Source organism: Gymnodraco acuticeps, unplaced genomic scaffold (assembly GCF_902827175.1).
Source record: "Gymnodraco acuticeps unplaced genomic scaffold, fGymAcu1.1, whole genome shotgun sequence".
In the NCBI taxonomy this organism is placed as follows: Eukaryota; Metazoa; Chordata; class Actinopteri; order Perciformes; family Bathydraconidae; genus Gymnodraco; species Gymnodraco acuticeps.
The window spans coordinates 1,705,326-1,715,821 of NW_022990565.1; the positions used below are offsets into that span (position 1 = coordinate 1,705,326).

The window sequence follows — 10,496 nt, forward strand, 5'->3', positions numbered from 1 at the left end:
TGAACCAAATGTACACTTGTATAAAATATCCACGTAACTGTGAACCAAATTTACACTTGTAAAAAATATCCACGTAACTGTGAACCAAATTTGAAGTCACAGAAGAAAAAAATAAGTTTTGTAGCTTGTATAAAAAAATGTACTTAGTTATGAAATGTTCACTTGCAGAAAGATACATATTTTTTAAATATATTTTCCATTATAACTGCAACTTTATTTATTACAACCTCTCAAATCAGTCATTACAACTTGACGAATCTGCTCTGTGGCAGTATAAATCGACGAATCTGCGGTCTTGACTTTTGCTACACTTCTTCCGATAAATGTGTTGCAAAAGTAATTTTCACCTGTAGATGTGGGGGGAGGGAGGGGGGTTGGAGCGAAGGGGAGGAGCTATCAGAAGGACGAGGCTCGGGTGACTGGAGACTGCGGGGCTCACGGTTCGTGTCGCTACCAGTCCGCTGACATGGCGCATCAATCAACGGTACATTTTGCCAATTACTTGCCCAGTATTACTTTGAATATTATTATTGTGATTGAGGATTAAATCCGCTTTGAAGACCACCGTTTTATATCGTGCAGTTTAGCGGCAAAATAACGTCAGTCAGCCAGCTAACGCTAGCTTTGTTGAGTTTATGCTAGCTAAACAAGTAGTGGTTGTAGTCTACAGCAGTAATTAATATATTATAGCCTACTGCTTTGGCACTAACGGTTGATAACCGTTTATGAAAATAAAACCAATTGAACTGTACTGAAATAATGAGACGTTTTATAATTGTCTTGGGCTCCTGCTGTGTTTTTAAAGCCTTTGTAAATTATCCATGCTATTTTCTATTTAGCTAACGTCGACGTAGTGTATGTGAAATCAGCCTCACAATAAGATGTGTGTATATTACAATTATTAATGTCATATTTCAAGATGATTACTTAGATATTTCAATATGGTTGGTTGAGCTGGAGTTCATTATTGAGCTTACACGTTAACGTCACAGTCACCTGAAGAACGAACCCAAACCTTGTTGTTTTTATTAATTGTATTACCAAATTGATATCAAATAAACAGTAAGCATTGGTAACACAACTTCCAAAGTTACAGTAAAATAAAAAGGACCCTGACTCGGACAATACACAATCCAACATGTTCAACAGAAGATAATCAGTTATATTATTTGTACACATGGTACTTACATATATATCTGTTTGTTTAAGGTGACCAGGTGATGCAGACAGGCTGGACCAGAGAGTGAGAGACAGAACTGGACTCCTCACAGCAGTGAACTTCAGCACAGGTACAAAGACTATTTTTTCATACTGTACAAAGAATCAAGAAAGATATTGGTTTAAATGAATTAAGTATTGACTTGAATACACTGATATACATTCCATTAAACAATACTAAATACTAGATCACCTACACATCAGTGAAGTTGAGGTTTTTTCCATGCAAAAAGTTACATTTAGATGTTAACAAGCAATATGACTTTGTCAGCTTTCTAATTTAATGTATTGAAGGCAAAGATATTTAACACATAGTGAGAACTGCTACTATTTATCTCTCAATATTGTCTGTAAAAAATGTGGTAAAAGTTATTCTTTCAGTGAGACAACAGAGCAAGCTTCTACAGTTGCACTACATTTTGATAACAGTTGAATATTATTTTGATAACATATATTTCAATGTTGATGAATTTCATACTGTTCATTCATAATCTGATTACAATTAAAAAAAAATTACATCAACAGCCCCTAAACACAAACACACCTCTTTCATAAATAACACACTTGTTCTGCAATAATATGTTTTATGTTTCCTGTAATTTTTGTTAGGAAAGGACATGCCTGAAAGACACGACATCTTCTCCTTCTCTGAGGGTCAAGAAGAACATCCAAGAGGAACATTAAAAGCTGATGTTATGAGATGTTAAGACCAGTACAGGACATTCACTAAGAAACTACTTTTATTGTGAACAAAAAAATCTGCACACCGAATATTTTTGTAGTCTATCAGGACCATCATTTGTTTGTGACGCTGCCTGCACCTCAGAGAAGGGGTGGTTATAGTCAGGCTTATAAAGTGTGGCGAAAAACATAGTCAGCTGATGGGATGCATCTATTTCCACATCTACACTCCACCAGCTGATTATTTCTATTTGTCTCGCTTTATGAGCTTCACATCACCTGTGCCTTGTACCGCAGAGTTTGCAACGTCACAAATAAATGGGGCCAATCTTCAGTCAGATGTGAATGTGTAATCTAACATTTTCAGTAAGAATAATGGACAAAAGGAGTAGAAATACAATTTATTGAAATGTGAACCAAAAGTTAATCAAATGTTTTAAATAAAAAGCACATATGGACAGAAGGTGTAAACCTATTAAATGTATTAAACACATTTAGTCAAATAAAGTGACAGACTAGGCCTGTGCAGTTGGTATCAGCTTTGCCCAGCATGGGCTCCTCCATCAGGCCTGGTCCTCCTCGCTGAGGAAAGACCCTCAGTCCTCTCCAAACCAACAGTCCATCACACAGAGGTTTCTCCCTGAAGTCTCTGCTGCTCTCTGGACACCAGACTGTCTCAATCCGTCCACACTGAATATGAGAGGGGGAAAATGAAAATAATAAATGCTTTAGACAATAAGAAACATAAAGTTGACTGTTGAGTTGCTCAGTTTTTTTAGATTGTCAATACTATTACTGTATAACTAATATCTCAGGTTAAGAGGCACATTCAAATAAAGATTGGTCTTTAAATACATGTTGTCTTTTGAATTGTTTGTCTAAAGTCAAGGATCTAGAACTGGTACTTAGTTTTAATGATACAGTCTGGTTATTATGCTGTTTGGAGGAGGCCTCACAGGTAAGAGCACTAACTAGCTACCATCACATGTACCTTAGCTTGACTTAAATGTATTAAACGTATAGTTAAGTGATATCAAAATATAAATAACTAATGTCATACAAACATATTAATATTTGCTTGATTCTAGAGTTGAATTTAGCACAATTGCATACAAACGTTAAGGGATTTTAAAATTCTGAAGTCTTCGTTCTAAATAGAAAATAGCATGGATAATTTACAAAGGCTTTGAAAACACAGCAGGAGCCCAAGACAATTATAAAACGTGTCATTATTTCGGAAAGCGGATTTAATCCTCAATCACAATAATAATATTCAAAGTAATACTGGGCAAGTAATGGGCAACATTTACCGTTGATTGATGCGCCATGTCAGCGGACTGGTAGCGACACGAACCGTTAGCCCCGCAGTCATCCGGTTCGACATGACTGACTGTGGCTGTGACTGTGTGACTGACCCGAGTCTCGTTGTTCTGATAGCTCCGCCCCTTCGCTCCAACCCCCCTCCCTCCCCCCACATCTACAGGTGAAAATTACTTGTGCGACACATTTATCGGAAGAAGTGTAGCAAAAGTCAAGACCGCAGATTCGTCGATTTATACTGCCACAGAGCAGATTCGTCAAGTTGTAATGACTGATTTGAGAGGTTGTAATAAATAAAGTTGCAGTTGTAATGGAAAATATATTTAAAAATATGTATCTTTCTGCAAGTGAACATTTCATCACTAAGTTCATTTTTTTTCTACAAGCTACAAAACTTTTTTTTTCTTCTGTGACTTCAATTTTGGTTCACAGTTACGTGGATATTTTATACAAGTGTACATTTGGTTCACAGTTACGTGGATATTTTATACAAGTGTAAATGTATGCACACAAGCTCAGATTTTTTCTGCAAGTGCTCACATCAGGTTTTACACACTCTCGCATTTTGCACCATATCTACCTTCATAGCTTAGCGAGATCATGTTTGTTAGGGTTAGTTAAGCCGGGTAAATCAAACATATCCAGGGTCTGTTGAACTGGCTTCGTCGTACAGGGCACTGGAGGCAGTAACGTGTAACTCAGCAGAATCTGAGAAGAGCAGCACCAGCTGCAAAGAGCTGTGCCTTTTACTGTTTACTTCACTGTGTTTCCCAGAACAGCTGAATAGAGATCCAGGCTGCTACGTTTAGCCACACACACCTCTACACACATCGAACTACCAGAGTATTCCATATTACTCGTTTTATGAAGGAGATGTCCGTCCGGTCACCAGGGTGCATGATGTGTGTGTGTGTGTTTGTGCTCAGCTCCGCTCTGTGTGTGTGTGTTCGGTGTGTTTGTGTGTCCCCGACACCACCGGCATTTGTTTTCAAATTACCACGAACAGTCATTTACACAAATCTGGTTCTCCATTATATGTGTATTCCAAGCAGTGTTGGGACTGACGCGTTACAAACTAACACGTTACTGTAACGCAACTTTTGCGGTAACGAATAACGTTACTAGTTACCTATTCCCATTAAGTAATGCCGTTATAGTTACTGTTATTTAAATGGGTGCGTTACTGCGTTGCATTATGTGATCCAACTGAACCGAATCTCCCTGCGGATGTAATTTAGGCCCATTCCCAAAGCGCCCCCTACACCCTAACCCTACACCCTACCCCTCCGTTTTCGCGTTCACGCGGAGGGTCACCATATTGAGGGCTGTTCCAAACCAACGAGTGTGGAGCGGTGTGGAGGGGGAGTGGGCTATCAAGCCCTCAAACAGCGAGTCTGCATCGGTGATGACTTCAGACCGGTCTCTACCTGACCGGTCTCCTCGCTGTGTGTGTCCGTCAGGAAACAAGCTGTTTACAAGTAGTTCCAGCAAACATCCACTGATAAACTGCGATGTTAACAATCTCATGATGACCTCATATGTTTTAATTTAGGATCATACCTGTGTTTAGTCTAGAAAAAGGTAAATGTGTGCATTTTATTATAAAGCTGTGTATATTTACAGACTGTTGCAAAAACTAAGAAGCTTATAAACATCAGGTTTAAAACTAAAAGAGCTTTACAAAAAAGTAACACAATGAAAGATGTTTGGAATTTTATTTGAGTTATTAATTTACATTTTTTGTCAAAGGGATGCTGATTTGAAACTGTTGTTACATACAGTTACGGCATTTCCTGTTGCTGCCGGAGAGAGGGGAGGCCGTCCCAAAGCTTGCTGCTGTATTTATACCCTCGATCTGACAGGAGGGAGCCTCGTTGAGCTGCCTACAGACGAAGTTCACTCCGTCACGGAGGGGTAGGGTCGAGGGAGTGGTTTGGGATTGGGCCTTACAGGCAAATACAGTGATGTCCTCTCACAGTACCATGGAAAAGTGAAAGTGACCAGAGAGGAGTGATGATTGGTTAACGCGGGGTAATATTTCAGGGTAAGCCAATCAGAGACAGAGTTGGGCGGGTCTTGCCTTATGGGGAAAATACACAGACACACAAACACTTGCTAAGTTATAAGGCTGAAAGCACCTCTTCTTAAGTTTATCCACCATTATTGATTTTGTTTATGCTAAATGGCCAGATTTGAGGTAAATTATTTCACTGTTAATAATGATAATTGCTACAATGGGGGAGTTGTCTTTTCTCTTACTGTGCCACAGAACAACACAAAAACTTGTATTTTTATTGTTATTATTTTTAAAGTCAAGTAAAGTAACTTGTTACTAGTTACTTTTATAATTTAGTAACTAATAAAGTAACTAGTTACTAGTTACTTTTTTAAAGTAACTTGCCCAACACTGAAAGAAATGTGTTTAATCTTAATCTCGATGTAGTGCACCGGAACGAACTACACTATCATAAACAAATGCCCACACACACACACACACACGCCCTGGCGACCGGACATATTCTTCATAAAACTAATAATATGGCGTAATAATCGGGCAGTTCGATGTGTTTTACCATAAGAAAGTATCTTGTGCGCACAAGAAAGTATCTCTACAAATTAATAAAGCGTGGCCTCGTTTTATTTAAATTGAGGCCACGAATTACATCTCATGCGCACAGTTAATAAAGCGTGGCCTCGTTTTATTTATTTTTCTCTCTATGAACCCTCCAGGGCTCCATACAAATAACCATTTTTAAATGTAGGATTGTCTTTCTGATAAAGCAACTAATTTAAACAATAAATATTATGATGATTAATATTATTCTACTTACGCCTGCACCTCGCCCTTAGGATACAGTATATGTTATCATGATGGGCTCTAATTGTGTAAGACTGTTCACATCATCGTGTGCCCAATTCAATTAATATTGTTAAATACATTTAAAAAAAGTCTCAGACATCTGCCTGCATCACTTTGAGTCTCATTCATGGTGTCGGGAATACCCGTGTCACTGTTTCTGAAGTATGTGATGATTTCCTGTGTCATTCTGGGAAGAGACTCTTCCCGTTGGGTGCGGCTTGTTGTCACTTCCCTTGGGGGATCCTGCCGTTTACTTTACAGGCAATGTGAAGTTCCTCTGAACTGACCCTGGAGGAAGATGAGGTATCCGTTTCCACTAAATGCTTTGTGGTGAAGGCCATCATATTGCTAGTGCACACTGATTACACACTGGTGTGAAATGTGCCATCTCCGGTCTGGGAATATACTCATCACTTTTTAATTATGGGATACTCAATCCATTGGGCATGGACACATACATTAATTCAGGATGTGCCCTTACAGTATATGACCAGGCTTAATGTTTCTCAAAAGTCACACTAGAGGCACATAAGGAGCCCAATCAGCCAAATCCAGCTCTGATTTGAGCCAAAAATCGCTCTTAAAGTAGATCTTTAGTTGTATGTTAAGGGAATACCTTGTAGTAACCATATAGATTGTATATAATAAGACTTAGTTCCTGTTAATTCAGGTATTGGTTTTTGGACTACCATTTTGAAGACTCATGTTTGGCATGTTGCCATTTCCATCTTGGCCAAAATGTTACAAATAACATTGATAAAGTAAATCACACTTCAAAAGGATTGAAGACAAAAACTAGAAGAGCAACCAGATTTGACAACACCGATGGCGAACGCTGGTAGAGACCTGCCATTCTCAGGGTAGCCCCACACTAATACGCATTTGTATTTTCAATTGTACTCTATATGGGACCATCAATTACGCATTGATCATCTGTATGGAAAAATACTTATTTTAGGTTTACCTAATTATTTATTATATAATAAATCAGGGGAGAAGTAACACCATCTTTCCATAGACTTCGATACAATCGGACTTCTTTTTACCAGTGAAGTACCCCCATGATGACCACATGCAGGTTGAGATCATTCTGTATTGATTTTCAGACCATGAGGTTTCCACCTGGTAGTAATCCAGAGTCAGACATGTGTGTCAGAGCTGGGAAATATAACTGCGTCATGGCCGGGTTTGGTCAGCATGTGTTTACCATTTTCTGATAGAGTTTGGGTGATAACATTAAGTAAACACATAGTAATATGCTGCTCTTCAGTTACGGACAGCTGCATTGGAAACTTTCCCTCACCCCAAACACTAAATAACAAAATGTGTTGCTGAATCATGACTGATTGTCAATATGGAGGATATAACAAATCACTTTGATGACTTTCCAGAGTTGTAACATCTGGTTTCATTATACTTTAAACCCACGTGTACTGTTTGAATATCTGGTATTTATTTTTAGTGCAATGTTGTTTTCACTATTAAAGAAAAAACAAACTAAGAGGAAGAAGAGAATACAGACATATTTAAATGTACTACAGTACATATGTGGATTCAAATGAGAAGCACATTCTCAGAAGATGATTTAACTTTATACAAGTGACTTCATTGTGCTTTAGATGAAGTACTGCCAAGTTTGTTCAATCAAGTTCCTTTGCATGAGGAATACAGATGTTCATTATCATCTCAACAGCTTATGTCATAGCTAGCTTGTGCGTCGTTATCTGTCAGCCTGTCTCCTGCTTGTCCGTTAAATATTACATTAACATTTTCTAATGGTGCACTGCAAACAAATTATTCCAATACGGTGGGGCACTTATGAGTGATGCCATACAAAAATCACTTGCGGTTTATTGGAATTACTTGGGTCTTAATCCATTCCAAGACATGTATTCATGAGAAAGAAAAAACAAGCAAAACAAAAGCAGATGCAGAAGCCAGCTGGGGTTGTTTCAGCACCTTGGACAGATCTCACAACAGTCACTTTTTAAACCCAATGTTCCTATATCTTTTAATCCACTGCAATTTAGTTTTATATATCAGTTTGTAAAGAAAAATCTGAAAACTTGGTGGCTTCAGTAGTAAGAACCTTTTAAACTCACCTTAAATACCTGAATAGGAGATATCATTGAATTATTTTATATATGCTGCAAGTGTATTGTACTCAGTACAATAGCTGTCTTGTTTACAAAAAAAGAAATAGGTCAAAGAATCCTGTAAAATTATATGTTTGGTTCAGGACAAAATCCAGGTGGAAGTGTAGGTCACATTTACCGATTGTTAAATGGCTCTATCTAGTGTTCAATTTAGGATAACACACTGGGCCTGTTTCAACCAGATCTGTGTACATAGTGCTGCAGATAGCTGTAATATTTTAACCACTGGATCAATTTGGATGATTTTGGTATTGAATTATATGTTTTTGACTATAGGGAAGTCAAGTGTACAATTTAGAAAACTTCTTCAGAGCTTTTTTGTCTCATTTTGATTTCAACATTTTAAAATGTGGGGCTTATTAAAAGGATTTAGGACACTCAACCACACTAATACTAATACTAGTGTCCTATGTAAGCAAAAATTGTTAGCCATCACTGGCAGGTTGTGATGCAAAAATAACTACTTCAACTACTGCACTCATACACCCCAAAATACCAGCAAGAACTCAACTACCATGCATGTTAGGCTACCCAGACTTCCATTTGCAGATTTTACTCCAATTGACAAAAAATGATTTCCTATAAAAGTGGATAGCTATGTTATTAGTGCAGTATGGAATATCTGCTAAATATGCCTGCCTGCCTGCCTGCCTGCCTGCCTGCCTGCCTGCCTGCCTGCCTGCCTGCCTGCCTGCCTGCCTGCCTGCCTGCCTGCCTGCCTGCCTGCCTGCCTGCCTGCCTGCCTGCCTGCCTGCCTGCCTGCCTGCCTGCCTGCCTGCCTGCCTGCGTGCGTGCCTGCGTGCGTGCCTGCCTGCCTGCGTGCGTGCCTGCGTGCGTGCGTGTGTGTGTGTGTGTACTCTTTCAATATCAGAGTAGCACATTTACTTTGTTAGTGCTTTTACAGGTGCTCAAAGTCGCTTTACAAAGATAGTGAAAAGAAAAGAACAACAAATAAATGTAGTTAAAGTCAAATTAAAATCAAGCAATACAAAAACAATCACACATTAAAAGCCAAATTGAAGAGGTGAGTTTTTGCGAGATTTTTGAAGGTGGTGAGGTCAGTGCAGTCTCTGATGGGTTGTGGGAGGGAGTTCCAGAGGGAGGGGGCAGCAACGGAGAAGGCTCTGTCCCCCCAGGTCCGGTGATTGATGCGGGTGGGGATGGATAGGAGGTTGGCTTCTGATGAGCGGAGACAGCAGGAAGGGGTGTGGTGGTGCAGCAGGTCTGTGAGGTAGGGGGGGCCTGATTGTTGAGGGCTTTGTGAGTAATCAGGAGGACTTTGAAGTTGATTATTTGACGGACGGGGAGCCAGTGGAGGTTCTGGAGGACGGGAGTGATGTGGTCTCGGGAGCGGGTGTGGGTGAGGAGGCGGGCAGCAGAGTTCTGGTTTATTGAGGAGGTTGGATGGTATGCCGTAGAGCAGGTCACCAACCTTTTTAAGCCCAAGATCACCGACCTCGGCCTAGGTGAAAGGCGAGATCTACCTATTGCAGAATTGAGTGAGAAAGACAGCCCAGACAGTGCTTCCAATTTGAGGCCTTTTATATAGGCTAATTGCAATCCAGTCTCACGGCATTTCGTGTTCACCAACACGATTTTTAATCTATTGATTCGTGTTCACCAACACGATTTGCCCCTTTTTTTCGTGTTGCACAGCACGATTTTAAAAGCAATGTATTTCTACTGCCTGCAGCACGTCTTTTTCTCCGGTCGGGTCGTGGGAGACCGGAAGCTGTGTGGTTCATAAAAACATATTCTTACTCAATATCAAGCCACAATTATTGCTTTTATTTTAAATCGTATAATTTCGGACTTTTGTTGCCGTCTGTGAGGAAAAGAAATGGGGCTCAGAGCCTCAGAATACGGAAATCTGTATTTTTAAATATTTTTTCCTTCTAATTCGTTATTCTTTTCAAAATAACACACTGTTATTTACTCACCAATAACACACAATTATCCTTGCTTTTATTTATTGGTTTAATTCCATAATATCGGGCTTTTTTGGCGTCCGTCAGGAACTGAATTTCAAAATAAAAATAACCGGAAACAGACGTAGGCCTATAAGGGATATTTCGAGCATCATTGCGAATGTCAACATTTCTGAGTTTAGGATGGCCGAAGACACTACACTACCCATAATCCCCAGCTATCGTTTAGAACTACAGTCCCCGTAAGGTTACGCAGAGCGTCAAACAGCTGTGTGAAATGGAACGAAACCACGCCAGACTATCCAAAACTGGAATCGAACGCCCCCCCAGAAC

At 39.5% G+C, this 10,496-nt stretch overlaps 1 long non-coding RNA gene across 1 annotated transcript; it reads left to right on the forward strand.

Annotated features, from left to right (window-relative positions):
- The first annotated feature begins 392 nt into the window (after positions 1-392).
- On the forward strand, positions 393-2,207 carry LOC117553700. The gene is made up of 3 exons (XR_004570187.1): positions 393-484; positions 1,210-1,289; positions 1,828-2,207. It is a non-coding gene; the product is annotated as an uncharacterized LOC117553700 (long non-coding RNA).
- Positions 2,208-10,496: the final 8,289 nt, after the last annotated feature.